Source organism: Tasmannia lanceolata, unplaced genomic scaffold (assembly GCF_043159265.1).
Source record: "Tasmannia lanceolata isolate RefF3 unplaced genomic scaffold, GAP_Taslan_0.1 ptg000012l, whole genome shotgun sequence".
In the NCBI taxonomy this organism is placed as follows: Eukaryota; Viridiplantae; Streptophyta; class Magnoliopsida; order Canellales; family Winteraceae; genus Tasmannia; species Tasmannia lanceolata.
Window position 1 is genome coordinate 3,525,880 of NW_027518689.1, and position 22,292 is coordinate 3,548,171.

Genomic DNA, 22,292 nt, shown 5'->3' on the forward strand with positions numbered 1-22,292 from the left:
TCAAATGACCTGAACAGACCGAGCATTATCTCTCGTTGCTGCTGCGACTACTTCAATTCTGCTGTGAGCTTTGCAAACCACTTTCAGTTTACTCTCAATCGTAGAAATCTTCAGCTGGAACTTAGACCCCCACACCAAGAACAAGATGGTTTAAACCATTCACATAGACCTTACACAGTGTTACAGAAGCTGTGATTCATACAACATTTATTATATACATAAACCACTCAAACTAAGAAAAAAATAGTTTAGACTTTAGACCACTCACACAGACCTTCATTTCGTAGTGCTACTACATAAGTTGCGACTCATAGAACATACAGCCCCCCACAAACAAGAACATTAGGCCCACAAATAGAAACATACATACACAAACCCACAAAAACCTGTGTGGGGTGCTTTAGGGTCTCCATTCAAGCTTGTTCTACAATTTTTTCTCCATTGCCACTAAATACCACAAATCTGGATCCCATCTAATAAGTAAAACTTTTCTGGATGTCAGAAAATTTGATATAAAATGAATTATTGTATATTTTTACCTCCGCAGCCAAGTCTCCTTGCAATTGATTTGCTCTCACCTATGACCTTTGTTTTTGAGTCCATGTATTTATGTCGAAATACACACTCACACATCATAAAATATCATTATGCATCATAAAATATCATACCACATCCAAGGAATATATCATTACACCTCACACATCATAAAATATAAAATCTTCACTTATAGAACAAAATAATAGATAAAAAATAAATATTACTTGAATTCCCTCCTTATACCATAGATCGTGCCCAAAAATCTTTTCCAAAGGAAGATTCTAACCCTTTGATTTGTGGAAGCTTTTAAGTTGTATTTTTTTTAATTTTTTTGAGGTTTTTATTGCCATTTATTTAAAACTTTCTAAGCTGTCTTTGTTACATTTAAATTTATCTAAGGGCTTGGATCATTAATTTAAAAAGATTTTTGGGCACTGCCTACGTAGGGTGGGGAGAAACAAATGAATCACATCTAAATATGAGGCCCCCCCTTTACTTTTTTAAGTATATTGATTATTGATGTATTATATTTGCCACTTATCAAACAATAGAATAATAGAACAAAAATAAAGATAAGTGCATTCCCCGTTATCGATAGGTCATGTCCCAAAAATTTTCTCTTTAAGATGATTTGTGGTTGTTTTTATGTTGCCATTTTTTTATTTTTGTAGACTTATTATGTTGTTATTTTAAACTTTTTGACATGAAATATATTTTGAGGGTTTGAATCATCATATGGAGATGGAATTTTGGGACGAGGCCTATCGGTGAGGACCACACTTTACATGTTTTTTGTTGGGCATGTATTTATGTTGGAAGTATAACATGTGTGCCTATTCACGTCGAGAAGAGTAAGGACATGTTTGTTCAACCGATTAGGATCCCAAGAACCAATTATTGGACTTAAATTTACGTTTACTTTTGAGTCCAATATTTGGTTTTGGACTCACCATATGTTCACATAATATGAAAGGAACAGATCTCTCTGTGGGGCTTGTCTACAATACATGGATAAACCATGCTTGTACCAATGGTGGTTACACCGCACGCGGTGCCAATGAAAATTGTGAGGTTCAACACGAAACTAAAAGATCTAGGCCACTCGATAGGGAGCCCAAGAACCAGTTATTGTACTCAAATTTACGTTTACTTTTTGAGTCCAATAATTGGTTTTGGACTCACAATATGTTCACATAATCTCAAACGAACAGATCTCTGCGGGGCTTGTCTACAATACATGGATAAATTCTACATTGAATGAACCAAGCATGATTGGCTAGGGCGTCAAAACCTAGCTGATCCTGTGGAGAAGACCTACAATAGCAACTTCCAATTACCCCGCACAACAGCACCTTCAAATTAGTCTATCATCTACAAAATCACTACAATAGATGAGAAAGAGAGTTCTACAAAATTGCCACTTTCAGTTTTACTCTGTATTCAAGAGCTTGTGAGTGAAAATTCCTGAAGATAGACCAAAACAAATGAGAATTAATAAGGAGGTAAAAAGGATACTTGACAATGTACCAAATAAAATTTCGAGACTAAGAATCAAATGTCCTCTACACACCAAGCATGATCTAGCCACTGCTGCGACTCCTTTCCAATTCGGCTTTGAGCTTTTCTACCAGAGGAAGATCGAAACCAGACAACGGTCTAGACTTGAGAATTTTTACAAACCACTAAGAACAAGATGGTTTAAAACCCTCACACCAAGAACAAGATGGTTTAGTCCACTCACACAGACCCTTTACATTGTTACATAAGTTGTGACTCTCATAGAACTACATGAGGCCCACAAACTAGAAACATACATACATACACAAATACACAAGAACATATGTACGAACAAGAACAAGAAGGTTTAGACCCCAGAAGGTACATACTACATGCAAACACAAGCCTACACAATCATGCATAAGTTCTCCAAAATCATTCATGCTTGTTCTAACACTTTTTCTCCATTGCCAAGACCCACTCTAATAAGTAAAACTTCTCTGGATGTTAGAAAATTTGATATAAAATGAATTACTGATATGCTTACCTCAGCTGCCAAAAAGTCTGCTTATAATTTGATTTGCTCTCACCCACCTTGTCTGTGAGACTCCATGTATTTTCATCGGAATACACACACTCATGTGTAACATATAAAATTTTGGAGAATATTTTTGGGGCACGGCCAACCCACCTATGGTGGAGTGACCAACAAATGAATGACATCTAAATATGAGGACCCCACTTTTAATTTTCTTTTTCTTGTAAGGATATTTATTTATATTAAAATACATATCCATCTAAATATAAACCACTTGTAGAACAATAAAGAGATAAAAAATAAAGATTACTTGCATTACCCCTATAGGTTGTGCCCAAAAATCTATTCCATACGCTTTTAAGTTGTAATTTTTATTTTTATTTTTTGGAGGTGTTTATTTTGTCATTGTTTCCGTCTTTCCAAATTTACATTTAAATATATCGAAGGGCTTGGATCATCAATTTAAAATGATGTTTGGGCACTGCCTACTTATTTATGATGGGACAAACAAATGAATCACATCTAAAAGTGAGGGACCTATGCAGGTACGGCCTCAAGCCCGGGGCTAGTAGGGCCTAGCAAATCCAGTGGAAAACACCATCAATGGTGAGATTGGCTGCCTTTCATGGGTTTAATAAACTCTGTTACTCTGCTTGTACAGTTACCCCCGGGGGGGCGGGGTTGTGATTAGGGCCAAGATACATAGGTCCATTGTCTGTAATCACAGCGGATATACCTCAGATGACCAATTGTGAGCTTTAAACTGACAAATAAGTGCAACTACCCTGCACATTAGAGAAAAAACCTTCAAATATCTCTTTATCTACCAATCAGTAGAAAAAGATAAGAAAGAGAGTTCTTAAACTGACCTTACTAGCCACTTCCAGTTGTCCTGAGTGAGAATTCCTGAAAAAACCTTCAAATATTAGTCTCTCAGCTGCTTGAATATTCGAGTTGTCGTGAGTGAGATTTCCTGAAAATAGACGAAAAAAGGAGAATTAATAAGGAAGTGAGAATTCCTGAAAATAGAAGAAAATTGACAATGCACGCCAAATAAATTTCAAGACTAAGAATCAAATATCGTCAACATACCGAGCATGATTTTGCCACTGCAACTCCTTCCAATTCGGCTGTGAGCTTTGCTGCTAGACTTGGGTACTTTTTTGCAAACCACTTTCAGTTTATTCCATCTTTCAGTTGGGACTCATACATACATACATTAACTCACACACATACCTTCCACAGTGTTACATAAGTTGTGACTCATAGAAGACATACACAAGCCCCACAAACAAGAACATACATAAGTTGGGACTCATACATACATACATAAACCACTCTCACATACCTTCACAATGTTACATAAGCTGTGACTCATAGAAGATCATGCATAAGCCACACAAACATACATAAGTTGTGACTCAAAAGAACCTAGTGTGGTGCTTTAGGGGTCTCTCCATTCAAGCTTGTTCTACAACTTTTTCTCCATTGCCGTAACTCTCACTGATCTAGAAATCTCACAAAACAGGACCCCCCACCTAATAAGTAAAACTTTACCTCAGCTGCCCAAACATAACTCTCACTGATCTTTGAGTCTCCTAGTATGACATACATAAGCCCCACAAACAAGAACATACATAAGTTGGGACTCATACATACATAAACCACTCTCACAAACCTTCACAGTTACATAAGCTGTGACTCATATAGAAGATACACACATGCATAAGCCACAAAAACAAACATAAGTTGTGGCTCAAAAGAACGTAGTGTGCTGCTTTAGGGGTCTCTCCATTCAAGCTTGTTCTACAACTTTTTCTCCATTGCCACTGATCTAGAATTACCACAAAACAGAACCCCACCTAATAAGTAAAACTTTTCTGGATGTCGGAAGATTTACCTCAGCTGCCCAAACATAACTCTCACTGATCTTTGAGTCTCCTTGTAATTGATTTGCTCTCACCCCGATGTACCGCACCTTTGTCTTTGGGTCCATGCATTTACGTCGATATACACACTCTTGCATAAAAAAAATATCATTATCCAACAAATCTTCACTAATAGAACAATATAGTAGATAAAAAATAAAGATTACTTGCCTTACACCATGGGTCGTGCTCAAAAATCAAAGGATCATTATCCAACAAATCTTCACTAATAGAACAATAGAGTAGATAAAAAATAAAGATTACTTGCCTTACACCATAGTTCGTCCCCAAAAATCTTTTCCAAAGGATGACCCTGATTTGTGTAATTTGTATTTTTTTATGAGGTTTTTATTCTCATTTTTTTAAAACTTTCTAAGCCCGTCTTTGTTACATTTAAATTTATCTAAGGGCTTGGATCATCAATTTAAAAGATTTTTGTGGAGGCTTTTAAGTTGTATTTTTTTAATTTTTTTGAGGTTTTTATTGTCATTTTTTCAAACTTTCCAAGCCGTCTTTGTTACATTTAAATTTATCTAAGGGCCTGGATCATCAATTTAAAAAGATTTTTGGGCACTGCCTACCTAGGCGCCACTTATAAAATAATAGACAAAAAATAAAGATTACTTCCATTCCCCATTATCGATATAGGTCATGTCCCAAAAATCTTCTCTTTCAGATGATTTTAACCCTCCTTCGATTTGTGGGTATTTTTTTAATGTTATCATTTTTTTTTTTTGTGTGCAGATTTTTATATTGTTGTTATTTTGAACCTTTAAGAGTGACATGAAATTTGAGGGTTTGAATCATCACAGGTAGATGATTTTTGGGACACAACCTACCTATGGTGAGGAACAAAAATGCATGGCATTTTAATGTGAGGGCACACTTCCCTTTTTGTTGGGCATGTATTCATATTGAGGTATACATTCCACATACCTCACAGCTTGTGAGCTTTTAAGTGACAAATAACCGCAACTACCCTACACATCAGAGAAAAAACCTTCAGATATTAGTCAATCATCTGCAAAATCACTAAAAAAGATGAGCAATAATAAAGTTCGAGCTTGTGAGCTTTTAGTGACAAATAACCGCACTACCCTACATATCAGAGAAAAAACCTTCAGATATTAGTCTATCATCTGCAAAATCACTAAAAAAGATGATCTAGTTCGTAAACTAACCTTAGTGTTTACTCTCAGCTGCTTTCAAGAAGTCGTGAGAGAGAATTCCTGAAGATAGATGAAAAAGGAGAATTAATAAGGAGGAAAAGGTTACTTAAAATTGCGCCAAATAAATTTCAAGACTAAGAATCAAATGTCCTCAACATACCGAGGCATGATTTTGCCGCTGCTGCGACTCCTTACAATTCAGCTGTGAGCTTTACACCAAATAAATTTCAGTTTACTCCAGTTGTGACTCATACATACATAAACCACTCACACAGACCATCACACTGTTACATGAGTTGTGACTCACAGAACATACATACACTACTCACACAGGCCCACACAAACATACATAAGTTGTAACTCAAAAGAACCTACTGTGGTGCTTTAGGGGTCTCCATTCAAGCTTGTTCTTCAACTTTTTCTCCGCTGCAGAGTCTGTCAATGATCTACAATTACCACAAATAATCCCACCTAATAAATAAAATTTCTCTGGGTGTCAGAAAATTTGATATAAAATGAATTACTATACGTTTACCTCAGCTGCCCAAATATCTCCCTGTATTTGATTTGCTTCTCACCCACATATTGGCCTTTGTCTGTGAGTCCATGTCACGTAGTTATGAATCCAATTCGAATTCTGCATTAAGGATTTTACATCATTTATCAAGAGAGAGAGAGAGAGAGAGAGAGAGAGAGAGAGAGAGAGAGAATTTGCCTGCACTGCAAAATTCCAGTATGAAAATTTGCCTGCAAACAAAGAAACAATGTGTACATTGTTTGGGTACACAATGTATCTTTCCTACAACTGATTTATGCACATTGGATGCCCAATTAAAAGAAGAAGATGGGCATATTAGTAGCATGATATTTTTGTTCCAAACCATAAACATCTGAAAATTGTAGTCCAGGATGTCTTAAAATTAAACTTCTTAGCCACAACAATTTTAGATAGGCATTTGCAAGTTAAGTGCAAAAATGTCTGAAAACGTAACTCAGACTGAGACTATGGACAAAAGGAACCGATATTATTTGTAAGCTGAATAAAAATTCAAGAAAGAAATTAGATGCAAAGAGAGGGAATGCATATATAAAATGGATTTCAATTTAGAGAGTTGAGAGCTAGGGTCTTCATCTCAGCTCTCTTTTTATAATATCCTAGAATAAAAGGGTTTCTTGAAAGCCCCCAGAAGCTCTGGTAAAACACATACACATTCTAGAAGAAGAAAAAAACTAAAAAAGGTTACAGAAAGAAAACCCATCAACAGAGAAAACCAATGAGAATTCGAAGGGCTAGCAGGCTTAAAAGATTTCAGAAGAACCAGAGAAACATCATAAACTAAAGTGTTAATTGGGTTTAGAAACATGTAAAACAAAATGTTAGAACTTGTTGTCAAAATAAAGGAAATGTGAGAGAAAGTACCTCTTGCCCTTGACATCATGAAATCAAGGCTCAAGACCGATTTCAACTTCTTCCAGCATTTTAAATTCAAAACAAGGAGAGGCCAACGGCCAATTTCTTTTGAATTTTGACCATCCGATATTTAGAAGCTAACGGCTAGAAAACACCTTTGGAAATTGTAGGGTATTTTGAATTTTTATGACTTTTTTCTTGAGCAAACGGTCAACTTTGTTTGAATTTGGATGGTTTAATTTTGAGATGATCTAACGGCTAGAAAGTTCTTTTTAGACTTGGAGCCCGTTGGGGTGATTTTGAATTAATTTCTTGAAAAGATTAAGGCTACTGATGTTGGCACTACCATGTTTTGATAAATTAAACAGCTCAAAGGTTTTTACAGTTTCATAAAAAGCTAAGCCAATTAAAAACGTAAAGACATTTGAAGTGCAAATATCAGGAGCAATATATATTAGTCCCTATTTTCTTCCCTGGGCCGCCCCCTTGTGGTGTAAATAGAGAGTGGTAACTAATACACTAGAGGGGGTTGGCTCTAACTAAATACACATCTAAAATATGGGGACCCACAAATGAACGACATCTAAATATTAGTCCCTCTTTTCTTCCCTGGGCCACCCCCTTGTGGTGTAAATAGAGAGTAGTAACAACTAACACTAGAGGGGGTTGGCTCTAAATACACATCTAAAATATGGGGACCCCGCAAATGAAATAACATCTAAATATGGGGACCCCACTTCTAAATACACATCCATATTATATAAACTACTTATAAAACAATAAAGTAGTAGATACAAAATAAAGATTACTTGCATACCCTCCAATAGATAGGTTGTGCCCAAAAATAAAGATTACTTGCATACCCTCCAATAGATAGGTTGTGCCCAAAAATCTATTCCATATCATGATTCTAACCCTTTGATTTGTGGAGGCTTTTAAGTTGTAATTTTTTTTAATTTTTTTGAGGTTTTTATTTTGTCATTGTTTTCATCTTTCCAAGTTGTCTATATTACATTTAAATCTATCTAAGGACTTGGATCATCAATTTAAAAAGATTTTTGGGCACTGCCACTTACGGTGGGACGAACAAATGAATCACATCAATTTAAAAAGATTTTTGGGCACTGCCACTTATGGTGGGACGAGCAAATGAATCACATAAAAAAAGTAGGGCCTAGCCAATCCAATGGAAAACACCATCAATTTACATCCCATGGAGATTGGAGGCCTTTCATGGGTTGAATAAACCCCCTAGGATTGGTTACTCTGGTTGAATAGTTTACCCCCCTACCTTATATGGTGCCTTTCTTGGGTTAGGGCCAAAGACTTGCCCAGGTCCCAGACCCATTTATTGTACATGAGATGACCACTTGTGAGCATTCAACTGACAAATAACACAAACTACTCTGCACATTAGAGACAAAACCTTCAAATATTAGTATCTTTACCTGCAAATCAATAGAAAAAAGATGAGAAAGAGAGTTCTTAAACTAACCATACTAGCCACTTTTCAGTTTTACTCTCAGTTGTGAGGGAGAATTCCTGAAAATAAATGAAAAAAAGGAGAATTAATAAGGAGGTAAAAAGGGTACTTGACAATGGGCCAAATAAATTTCAAGATTAAGAATCAAATGAACTCAACAGACCGAGCATTAACTCTCGTTGCTGCTGCGCGACTCCTTCTAATTCGGCTGTGAGCTTTGTTGCCGGAGCTTTTTGCAATAGTCTAGAAACTGTACAATAGTCTGGACTTTTGCAAACCACTTTCAGTTTACTAGTCGCAGAGGAGTGAAGAAATCTTCAGCTGGAACTACTGTGTTACATAAGTTGATGGTTTAAACCATTCACATAGGGTTGCCACACCAAGAACAAGATGGTTTAAACCATTCACATGCAGTGTTACATAAGCACTCGTACAACAATTATATACATAAACCACTCACACTAAGAAAAAAATGGTTTAGACTTCAGACCACTCAGTTCGCTTCATAGTGCTACATAAGTTGCGACTCATAGAACATACAGCCCCCCAAAAAACATACATAAGTTGGGACTCAAAATAACCTAGTGTTCTCCATTCAAGCTTGTTCTACAATTTTTTCTCCATTGCCAAGTCTGGATCCCATCTAATTATAAAAATTTTCTGGATGTCATAGAATTTGATATAAAATGAATAACTGTACATTTTTACCTCAGCGGCCCAAGTATTTAAATTTATCAAGGGCTTGGATCATCAATTTAAAAAGATTTTTGGGCACTGCCTACCTACGGTGGGGACAAACAAATGAATAACATCTAAAGGAGATTTTTGGGCACTGCTCCACTGCTGTATCATACAAAATCGCGACTTAAAACAATAGAGATTACTTGCCCGAAAAATCTTCTCTTTAATATGATTTGTGGACGATTTTATATTGTCATTTTTATTGAACTTCTTAAGTCATCTATGTGACATGAAATATATTTGAGGGTTTGAATTATGAACTTCTTAAGTCATTTATGGAGATAGATTACTTGCATACCCTCGGTATCGATCAATATATCATTCACACATACCTTCACAGTGTTACATAAGCTGTGACTCATAGAAGATACATACATGCATAAGCCCCACAAATAGTAACATACATACACACAAGCCCACACAAACATACATAAGTTGTGACTCAAAAGAACCTAGTGTGGTGCTTTAGAGTCAAGGTTGTTCTACAACTTTTTCTCCGTTGCCATAACTCTCACTGATCTAGAATTACCACAAAACAGGACCCCACCTAATAAGTAAAACTTTTCTGGATGTCAAAAGATTTGATATACAATGAATTACTATATATTTACCGCAGCCCGAGTCTCCTTGTAATTGATTTTTGCTCTCACCCCCATGTACCGCACCTTTGTCTTTGAGTCCATGCATTTACGTCGACATAGACTTGCATCAAAAATATATCATTACACATCCGAGTATCATATAAAATCTTCACTTAGGGCCCGTTTGGATACCTCCCATTTTGTATTTGTATTTGGAATCGAGTTTTGAATACAAATTGAATAGATCCGGTAGCTCATGTAGAGGGAGGCATAGAGGGAAGGGGGTACTTCCTAGTGTCGAGGGGAGAGGTTGAGGAGCAAACAGGGTGAACGAAACTGCCAGATCTGTGGATTTCCAATTTCTTATTTAAACAGCAAACTTAGAAATCTGATTTTTTTCACTGTCAGCTGCTGAATTAGAAATCCAAGAATTTGATCCGATCCAAATTACAATGCAAAAAGGGCTAGAAATGTGAGAAATCCAAATCAAAATCTTCTTGGCATCCAAACGGGCCCTTATAGAACAATATAGTAGATAAAAAATAAATATTACTTGAATTCCCCTCCTTATACCATATAGGTCGTGCCCAAAATATTTTCCAAAGGAAGATGATTCTAACCCTTTGATTTGTGGAGGCTTTTAAGTTGTATTTTTTTTTTGAGGTTTTTATTGTCATTTTTTTAAACTATTAATCCGTCTTTGTTACATTTAAATTCATCTAAGGGCTTGGATCATCAACTTAAAAAGATTTTTGGGCACTGCCTACCTAGCAAACAAATGAATCGCATCTAAATATGGGGCCCCACTTTACATTTTTTAAGTATACACACACACTGACACACACACACACACCACTGATGTATCATATAAAATCATCGCCACTAATAAAACAAAAGAATAATAGACAAAAAAATAAAAATAAAGATTACTTTGCATTCCCCGTTATCGATAGGTCATGTCCCAAAATTCTTCTCTTTAAGATGATTTTAAACCCTTCGATTTGTGGATGTTTTTATGTTGCATTTTTTTTGTGGAGATTTTTTATGTTGTTATTTTGAACCTTTTAAGTCGTCCGTGTGACATGAAATTTGAGGGTTTGAATCAGCATAGGGAGATGATTTTTGGGACACAACCTACCTATGGTGAGGAACAACAAATGAATGGCATTTTAATGTGAGGGCACACACACTTCCTTTTTTGTTGGGCATGTATTCATGTTGAGGTATACATTCCAAATAATATAGGGGTGGTTATATACCTCAGAGCTTGTGAGCTTTTAAGTTACAAATAACCGCAACTACCCTACACATCAGAGAAAAGACCTTCAGATATTAGTCTATCATCTACAAAATCACTAAAAAGGATGAGCTAGTTCGTAAACTAACCTTAGTTTTTACTCTCAGCTGCTTGACCATATTCAAGAAGTTGTGAGAGAGAATTCCTGAAGATAGATGAAAAAGGAGAATTAATAAGGAGGAAAAGGGTAATAGAAAACATGCATAAGTTGACTCATGAAATTTGATGGTTTGAATCATCATAGGGAGATGATTTTTGGGACACAACCTACCTAATGTGAGGGCGAGAGAGAGGCATTTGCAAGTTAAGTGCAAAAGTATCTGAAAACAGAACGCAGATGAAGAGATTGAAAAGGGAGATTATGGACAAAAGGAACTGATACTATTTGATAGATGAATAAAATTCAAGACAGAAATTAGATGCAAAGAGAGGAATGCATATATAAAATGGATTTCAATTTAGAGAGTTGAGAGCTAGGGTTTTCACAGAGCCTTAATAATCTCAGCTCTCATTTTATAATATCCTAGAATAAAAGGGTTTCTTGAAAGCCCACAAGCTCTGGTGAAATGGGTTTTGGTAGATCTGAAATGATAAAGAAAAAAACCCATTTGACAGCTATTATATTCCTCAAAATCAAAGTAAAAAATAAAAACCATGGTTGTATCTTCTCAGGTCAGAAAACAACAAACAAAAAATCTTAATCTCAACAAAGAAAAGAGAATTGCAAATGCAACATATTACAGTAGACCCACCCACTCACAGAGAATGAAACATCATAAACTAAACTGTTAATGGGTTTAGAAACATTCAAAACGAACTTGTTGTCAAAACAGAGGAAATGTGAGAGAAAGTACCTCTTGTCCTTGACGCCATGAAATCAAGGCTCAAGACCTCTCTCTCTCTCTCTCTCTCTGTTTTCAACTTTCTTTCCTCTTCTTCCAGCCTTTTAAATTCAAAACAAGGAGAGGCCAAACGGTACCGTCTGATATTTAGAATCTAACGGCTAGAAATCACCTTTTGAAATTGTAGCCGTCGGGTATTTTTAATTTGTATGACTTTTTTCTTGACCAAACGGTCAACTTTGTTTGAATTTGGGTGGTTTAATTTTGAGATGATCCAACGGCTATGGGCTGTGGAATTGGCATTCTTTCTCTCGTGGTACGCCATGTATTAGCAGTCACCAAAGACTATTTAGGCTCCATTTCTTTCGACATAAAATGGGCAAAAAACAAGTTTTACGCTCATTTTTCAACTAAAAAATGGGTGTAAATTTTGTTTAATGTAAAAATGAGCTAAAATTGGCACTAACTGGTAATTTCTAACAAATGAATCGCATCTAAATATGAGGGCCCCACTTTACTTTTGTAAGTATACCGATGTATCATATAAAATCGCCACTTATCAAATAATAGATAAAAAAAACAAAAAAAAGATCACTTGCATTCCCGTTATCGATAGGTCATGTCCCAAAAATCTTCTCTTTAAGATGATTTGTGGATTTTTTTATGTTGTCATGTTTTTATTTTTGTAGATTTTTATGTTGTTATTTTGAACTTTTTAAGTCGTTTATGTGACATGAAATATATTTGAGGGTTTGAATCATCATATGGAGATGGATTTTTGGGATGAGGCCTACCAATGGTGAAGAACAGTTGCATTCACTCGTTGTACGTACGTCATGCCCCAAAAATCTTATATCTATAGGATGATTTTTAAACATTTGATTTGGGCAATGATATTTTCACCCCCCCCCTGCAGTACGCATACGCTCCCCTTTTAACTTGATCGGACATAAAAAAGAGTTAAGTTTGCCCACTGTTCACATTATAAAGGGGGCGCATGCGTACTGCTGGGGGACTGAAAATATCATCGCCCTTTGATTTGTGGAGGGGTTTAAGTTAATATTTCTGGTTGATTTTATGCTGTCATTTTTTTTTTTTGAAGTTTCTAACTCGTCAATGTTACATAGATCAGAGGGTATTTTGAATCATCTTAGGGAGACGATTTTTGGGGCATGTGCTTCCTATGCTGAGGACCAAGATTTTATGAAATCTAAAATATAAGGTCCCCACTTTACATTTTGTTGGCATGTATTTATGTCGAAATAAACACTCATGTATCATATGATATCATCACTTGTAAATAAATAATGTTTTGTATAAATAAAACTAAAATTTACTTCCATACGCTCGTTTTAGATAGGTCGTGCCCCTAAAATTTTCACCATAGGATGATTTTAATCCTTTTATTTGTGAAAGGTTTTTTATTTTATCATTTTTTTATTTGTAGAGTTTTTTTTTTTACGTTGCCATTTTTTGAAATGAATTTATTGAACATTTGAGGGTTTGTATCAACTTTTGGAGAATATTTTTGGAGCACGACCAACCCATGGCGGGGACCAACAAATGAATGACATCTACATTCATATTAAAATAAAGATTACTTAAATTCCCTCCCCAAAAATCTTTTCCATAATATGATTCTAACCCTTTGATTTGTGGATGTTAAATTTTTTGCAGGTTTTAATTTTGTCATTTTTCGAACTTTCTAAGCTGACTATAAAGGGCTTGGATCATCAATTTGAAAATGATTTTTGGGCACAATGGGGACAAACAAATGAATCACATCTGAATATGGGGGGCCCCCATGCTGTTTGTTGTGGATGCATTTAAATTGAAATACATTGTTGTATCATATAAAACAGCCATTTATAAAAAAAAATAAAGACTACTTGCATTCCCTCGTTATCGATAGGCCATGTCCCAAAAAGCTTCTCTATAAGATGATTCTAACCCTTTTATTTGTGCGATGTTTTTATGTTGTCATTTTTTTATTTTTGGAGATTTTTATGTTGTTATTTTGAACCATTTAAGTCGTTTAAGTGACATAAAATATAATTGGGAGTTTGAATCATCATACATAGATGGGGATTTTTGGGACGAGGCCTACCAATTAATTGTGTTCATTTAAGATTATGCCAAACGATTGTGAGCCTAGCCGATCTTGTGGAGAACCCCACCCCTACCAATGAAACTTGTGAGGTTCAATGCGAAACTAAAAGATCTATGCCTAATATTATCTTGACTAATCCCCTAGGATGGTTACCCTGCTTGTATGGGGGGTTGCTAACGGATTGGTTAGGGTCAATGAACCTTGTAAAGGCCTCAGATGGCAGCTTGTGAGCTTTCAAGTGACAAATAACAGCAACTACCCTTCACATTAGGTAAAAAACCATCAAATATTACTCTATCATCTGCAAAATCACTAAAACAGATGAGAAAGAGTTCTTAAACTAACCTTAATAGCCACTTTCAGTTTTACTCTCAGTTGCTTGAACCTATTCAAGAAGTTGTGAGCGAAAATTCCTGAAGACAAAAAAATGAGAATTAATAAGGAGGAAAAAAGGGTACTTGACAATGTGCCAAATAAATTACAGGACTAAGAATCAAATGTCCTCTACACATCAAGCATGATCTAGCTGTTGCTGTGACTCCTTCCAATTCAGCTTTGAGCTTTGCTACCAAAGGAAGTAATCGAAACCGTACAACGGTCTAGACTTGAGAATTTTTACAAACCACTAAGAACAAGATGGTTTAAAATCCTCACACGGACCTCACACCAACAACAAGATGGTTTAGACCACTCACACAGACCTTTACATTGTTAGATAAGTTGTGACTCATAGAACAAACATACATGAGCCCGACAAACAAGTACATACATACATACTACACAATCATGCATAAGTTCTCCAAAAGGGTCTTCGTTTAGGCTTGTTCAATCACTTTTTCTCCATTGCCAAAAATCAGGATCCCACATAATAAGTAAAACTTCTCTGGATGTCAGAAATTTTGATATAAAATGAATTATGTTTACCTCAACTGCCTGAGTCTCCTTATATTTGATTTGCTCTCACCCACCATGTTTGTGAGACTCCATGTATTCTCATCGAAATACATACTCATGCACATATAATATCATCACTTATAAAACGTTAATGTTTTATATAAAAAATAAAAATTACTTGCATACTCTTGTTGTAGATAGGTCGTGCCCCTAAAATTTTGACCATAGGATGATTTAAGCCCTTTATTTGTTAAGGGTTTTATGTGGACGATTTTAACGTTGTCATTTTTTTTAACTTTGAGGGTTTGTATCAACTTTTGGAGAATATTTTTTGGGGCACGACCAACCTACAAATGAACGACATCTAAATATGAGGACCCCACTTTAATTTTCTTCTTCTTGTAGGGATATTATTTATATTACAATACACATCCATATTATATAAACCACTTATTGAACAATAAAGTAGATAAAAAATAAAGATTACTTGCATACCCTCTTATAGATAGGTTGTGCCCAAAAATCTATTCCATATCATGATTCTAACCCTTTTATTTGTTGAGGCAAAAAAGTTGTAATTTTCTTTCCAAGTTGTCTATATTACATTTAAATATATCTAAGTGCTTGGATCCTCAATTTAAAAAGATTTTTGGGCACTGCCTACTTATGGTGGGACAAACAAATGAATCACATCTAAATTGAGAGCCCTACGCAGGTACGGCCTCAAGCTCAGGGCTAGTAGGGCCTAGCCAATCCAGTGGAAAACATCATCAATGGTCATGGAGATTGGCTGCCTTTCATGGGTTAGGGCTTTTAAGACATACTGCCCAGGCCCCGGACCCATTGTACGTAATCGCACAGGATATACCTTAGATGGTGTTTTCAACTGACAAATAACTGCAACTTCGAGTCCATGTATTTACGTCGAAATACACACTCACGTATCATAAAATATCATTACACATCCAAGTATCATATAAAATCTTCACTTATAGATCAATATAGTAGATAAAAATAAATATTACTTGAATTCCCTCCTTGTACCATAGGTCTTGCCCAAAAAACTATTCGAAAGGAAGATTCTAACCCTTTGATTCGTAGAGGCTTTTAAGTTGTATTTTTTCTTTAATTTTTTTAAGGTTTTTATTGCCATTTTTAAAAACTTTCTAAGCCATCTTGTTACATTTAAATTTATCTCAACGCTTGGATCATCAATTTAAAAAGAAAAAAATGAATCGCATCTAAGTATGAGGGCCCCACTTTACTTTTGTAAGTATACTGATGTATCATATAAAATCGCCACTTATCAAATAATAGACAAAAAAAAAAAGATTACTTGCATTCCCCCGTTATCTTCTCTTTAAGAGGATTTGTGGATTTTTTATGTTGTCAGTTTTTTATTTTTGTAGATTTTTATGTTGTTATTTTGAACTTTTTAAGTCATCTATCTGACATGAAATATATTTGAGGGTTTGAATCATCATATGGAGATGGATTTTTGGGATGAAGCCTACCAGTGGTGTGGACCACACTTTACATGTTTTTTTGTTTGGATTAGTCACATGTCAAGAAGAGTAGGCCAACCGATTGGGATCCCAAGAACCAATAGACTTAAATATATGTGAAAAATCCGCTCATTCTGATTACTCGGGACACCCAGCAGATGTACGTGGCAATCAACCCCACTGAATCCTTCTTATGTGAAGTACATCAGACCCTCTGCAGTCATTGACTGGGTGTCCCGAGTAATCCAAAGGGGCGGATATATCACTTCCCGTAAAAAAAAATAAAGATTACTTGCATACCCTCGTTATCGATAGGTCATGTCCCAAAAATTTTCTTTATAAGATGATTTGTGGATGTTATTATGTTGTTATTTTGTTTTTGTAGATTTTTTTTTGTTGTCGTTGTTTTGAACATTTTAAGTTGTCTATGTGACATGAAATATATTTTAAGGGTTTGAATCATCATACGGAGATGGATTTTTGGGACCAGACCTACCCATGGCGAGGGACCAGACTTTACTTCTTTTCTTTTACTATGCCACTCGAGAGCCCTTATTGGACTGAAATTTACGTTTAATTTTGAGTCCAATAATTGGTTTTGGAATCACAATATGTTCACATAATCCGGCTAGGCCCCCCACAAACCATGCTTGTCTCTGCATGGCTAGGGCGTCAAACCAAGGGCGAGTAGGGCCTAGCCGATCCTGTGGAGAACACGACCATTGGTTTACACCCCATGCGGTACCCAATGAAAATTGTGAGGTTCAACGTGAAACTAAAAGATCTAGGCCTAATATTTGGTGCAACTTGGGTCAATTTTTTGGAATTTAGGATTACCTTTAAATCGGGTCAGGGTCGGATTGATTCCAATTCATTTTTCAGCAAAAGCTCAACTCAACCCAACCCAAGCTGCACCCCTACTAACCCTTAGGATCCGTGGTTAGTACCTTGCTTGTATGGGTTACTAGGGATTGGCTAGGCCACGGGCCTCTAGGGTCGATGAACCTATATGGTTTGACCGTGGGCTCGGGCCTAGACATAGCAGCCCGAGACCCATTGAAAGGAATCCCAGGACCCCATTGAAAGTAATAACAGGGGGGGAATATATACCTCAGATGGCCTTGTGAGCTATCACGTGACAAATAACAGCAACTACCCTGCACAAAATCAGCACCTTCAAATATTAGTCTATCATCTAAAAAGTTACTGCAGTAGATGCGAAAGAGAGTTTTAAAACTAACCTTAAATAGCCACTTTCAGTTTCTCTCAGCCACTTGAACATATATTCAAGAACTTGTGAGCGAAAATTCCTGAAGATAGACAAAAAAAAATAGAGAATTAATGAGGCAAAAAGGGTACTTAACAATGTGCCAACTAAATTTCGAGACTCAGAATCAAATGTCCTCTACACACCCAGCATGATCTAACCGCTGCTGCGACTCCTTCCAATTCGGCTTTGAGCTTTGCTACCAGAGGAAGTAATCGAAACCGTACAACGGTCTGGGCTTGAGAATTTTTACAAACCACGAAGAACAAGATGGTTTAAAATCCTCACAGACCTCACACCAAGAACAAGAGGGTTAGACATCTCTCACATTGTTACATAAGTTGTGCCTAATAGAACATACATACATGACCCCACAAACAAGAACATACACATAAGATCCCAGAAATAGCTACATACTACATACATACACAAGCCTACACAATCATAAGTTCTCTCCAAAAGGGTCTTCATTCAGGCTTGTTCTAACACTTTTTCTCCATTGCCCAGACCTGATCTAGAGCTACCACAAATCAGGATCTCACCTAGATGTCAGAAAATTTGAAATAAAATGAATTACTAATATGTTTACCTCACCCACCTTGTCTGTGACGCTCCATGTATTTTCATAGAAATACAAACTCATGTATCATATAATATCATCACTTATAAAACGTTAATGTTATATAAAAAATAAAAATTACTTGCATTGATGTAGATAGATCGTGCCCCTAAAATTTTCACCATAGGATGATTTAAGCCCTTTATTCGTTAAGGGTTTTTATGTGGACGATTTTAACGGTGTCATTTTTTTTCTTACTTTCTAAGTCGTCAATGTTACACTGAATTTTATTATGTGTTTGGGGGTTTGTATCAATTCTTGGAGAATATTTTTGGGGCGCGGCCAACCTATGGTGATGACCAACAAATGAATGACATCTAAATATGGGGACCCCACACTTTTAATTTTAATTTTTGGGGCGCGGCTAAATATTAAAATACACATCCATATTATATAAACCACTTATAAAACAATAAAGTAGTAGATAAAAAATAAAGATTACTTACATACCCTCCTATAGATAGGTTGTGCCCAAAAATCTATTCCATATGATGATTCTAACCCTTTGATTTGTGGAAGCTTTTAAGTTATAATTTTGTTTTTTAATTTTTTGGAGGTTTTTATTTTGTCATTATTTTCATCTTTCCAAGTTGTTTATATTAAATTGAAATATATCAAAGGGCTGATCATCAATTTAAAAAGATTTTTGGGCACTGCCACTTATGGTGGGACAAACAAATGAATCGCATCTAACCCTACGCAGGTACGGCCTCAAGCCTGGAGCTAGTAAAGCCTGGAGCTAGTAGGGCCTAGCCAATCCAATGGAAAACACCATCAATGGTGGTTACACCCCATGGAGATTGGCTGCCTTTCATGGGTTACATTCCTAGGATTGGTTACTCTGCTTGTATAGTGCCTTTCTTGGGTTAGGGTCTGGACCCATTGTACCTGCCTTTCTTGGGTTAGGGTCCGGACCCATTGTACATATATACCTTAGAGATAAAACCTTCAAATATTAGTCTCTTTGCCTGAAAATCAATAGAAAAAAGATGAGAAAGTGAGTTCTTTTTTCTTTTCTTTTTTGAGAAAGTGAGTTCTTAAACTGACCTTAATAGCCACTTTTTTCAGTTTTACTCTATTCAAGAAGTTGTGAGTGAGAATTCCTGAAAATAAATGACAAAAAGGAGAATTAATAAGGAGGTAAAAAGGGTACATGAAAATGAGCCAAATAAATTTAAAGATTAAGAATCAAATGACCTCAACAGACCGAGCATTATCTTTTGTTGCTGCTGTGACTCCTTCCAATTCAGCAGTGAGCTTTGCTGCAGCAGAAAGCAATGGAAACCGTACACAATAGTCTGGACTTTTTGCAAACCACTTTCAGTCGCAGAGAAGTGAAGAAATCTTCAGCTGGAACTACTGTGTTACATAAGCTGATGGTTTAAAACATTCACATAGACCTTATTACACAGTGTTACATAAGTTGAAACTCATACAACATTTATATACATAAACCACTCACACTAAGAAAAAAATGGTTTAGACTTTAGACCACTCACACAGACATTTGCTACATAAGTTGTGACTCATAGAACATACATCCCCCCACAAATACACAAACCCACAAACACATTCATAAGTTGGGTCTCAAAAGAACCTAGTGTGGGGTGCTTTTTAAGGTCTCCATTCAAGCTTGTTCTACAATTTTTCTCCATTGCCAAGTCTGTCACTAATTGCCACAAATCTGGATCCCATCTGATAAGTAAAACTTGTCTGGATGTCAGAAATTTTGATATAAAATGAATTACTGTACATTACCTCAGCTGCCCAAGTCTCCTTGTAATTGATTTGCTCTCACCCATCTACCGACCTTTGTTTTTGAGTCCATGTATTTATGTCGAAATACACACTCACGCATCATAAAATATCATTACACATCCAAGTATCATATAAAATCATCACTTATAGAACAATATAGTAGATAAAAAATAAATATTTCTCGTGTCCAAAAATCTTTTCCAAAGGAAGATTCTAACCCTTTGCTTTGTGGAGGCTTTTAAGTTGTATTTTTTTAATTTTTTTGAGGTTTTCATTGTCATTTTTTAAAACTTTCTAAGCCATCTTTGTTACATTTAAATTTATCTAAGGGTTTAGATCAATTTAAAAAGATTTTTGGGCACTGCCTACGTAGGGTGGGGACAAACAAATGAATCGCATCTAAATATGAGGCGCCACTTAACTTTTGTAAGTATACTGATGTATCATATAAAATTGCCACTTATCAAACAATAGAATAATAGACAAAAAATAAAAGATTACGCATTCCCCCGTTATCGATAGGTCATATCCCAAAAATCTTCTCTTTAAGATGTTTTGTGAATGTTTTTATGTTGTCATTTTTTTATTTTTGTAGACTTTTATGTTGTTATTTTGAACTTTTTAAGTCGTCTATGTGACATGAATATATTTTTAGGGTTTGAATCATCATATGGAGATGGAATTTTGGGACCAGGCCTACAATGGTGAGGGACCAGAGTTTACATGCCACTAGATAGGGAGCCCAAGAACCAAATTATTGGACTCAAATTTACGTTTAATTTTGAGTCCAATAATTGGTTTTGGACTCACAACATGTTCACACAATCTCAAATGAACATATCTCAGTGGGGCTTATCTACAATACACAGATAAACCATGCTTGTATACCCTGCCGTGGCCTCAAACCTTGGGCTATTAGGGCCTAGCCGATCCCTGTGGAGAACACCCCCAATGGTGGTTACACCCCATGCAGTACCAATGAAAATTGTGAGGTTCAACGCAAAACGAAAAGAACTAGGCCTAATATGGTAATATTATCTTGAATAAACCCTTAGGATCCTTGGTTACCCTGCTTGTATGGGTTACTAGGGATTGGCTAGGGTCAATAAACCTATATTTGACCATGAGCTCGGGCCTAGGGCGTAGACATAGCAGCCCGGGACCACCCATTGAAAGTAGAAGTAAGGGGGGATATACCTCAGATGGCCTTGTGAGCTTTCGAGTGACAAATAACATCAACTACCCTGCACAAAATAACAGCACCTTCAAATATTAATTAGTCTATCATCTACAAAATCTCTACAAAATCTCATAGAACGTACATGCATGAGCCCCACAAACAAGAACATACATAAGCCCCAGAAATAGGTACATACTACATACATACAAAAGGCTCTTCATTCAGGCTTGTTCTAACACTTTTTCTCCATTGCGAAGAACTGGTCTAGTTACCACAAATCAGGATCCCACCTAATAAGTAAAACCTCTCTGGATGTCAGAAAATTTGATATAAAATGAATTACTTACCTCACCCACCTAGTTTGTGGGACTCCATGTATTTTCATCGAAATACACACTCATGTATCATACACACTTATGTATCATATAATATCATCACTTTATAAAACGTTAATGTTTTATATAAAAAATAAAAATTACTTGCATACTCTTGTTATAGATAAGGTCGTGCCCCGAAAATTTTCACCATAGGATGATTTAAGCCCTTTATTTGTTAAGGGTTTATGTGGCAACTTTCTAGGTCGTCAATGTTACACTGAATTTATTATGTGTTTGAGGGTTTGTATCAACTTTGGGAGAGTATTTTTGGGGCACGGCCAACCTATGATGGGGACCAACAAATGAATGACATCTAAATATGAGGCCCCACTTTTAATTTTCTTTTTCTTGTAGGGGATATATTTATATTACAATACACATCCATATTATATAAACCACTAATAGAACAATATGAGGCCCCACTTTTAATTTTCTTTTTCTTGTAGGGATATTTATATTAAAATACACATCCATATTTTATAAACCACTTATAGAACAATAAAGTAGTAGATAAAAAATAAAGATTACTTGCATACCCTCCTATAGATAGGTTGTCCC

General features: G+C 35.9%; 2 long non-coding RNA genes across 2 annotated transcripts; both read right to left on the reverse strand.

The window, feature by feature from the left end:
* Window positions 1-3,155: 3,155 nt before the first annotated feature.
* Window positions 3,156-3,912, reverse strand: LOC143887488 (uncharacterized). Its single transcript, XR_013254201.1, has 3 exons — window positions 3,665-3,912; window positions 3,442-3,545; window positions 3,156-3,357 (listed from the first exon to the last, which is right to left on the reverse strand). It is a non-coding gene; the product is annotated as an uncharacterized LOC143887488 (long non-coding RNA).
* Window positions 3,913-5,825: 1,913 nt separating this feature from the next.
* LOC143887492 (uncharacterized) lies at window positions 5,826-6,451 on the reverse strand. The gene is made up of 3 exons (XR_013254204.1): window positions 6,205-6,451; window positions 6,045-6,115; window positions 5,826-5,878 (listed from the first exon to the last, which is right to left on the reverse strand). It is a non-coding gene; the product is annotated as an uncharacterized LOC143887492 (long non-coding RNA).
* Window positions 6,452-22,292: the final 15,841 nt, after the last annotated feature.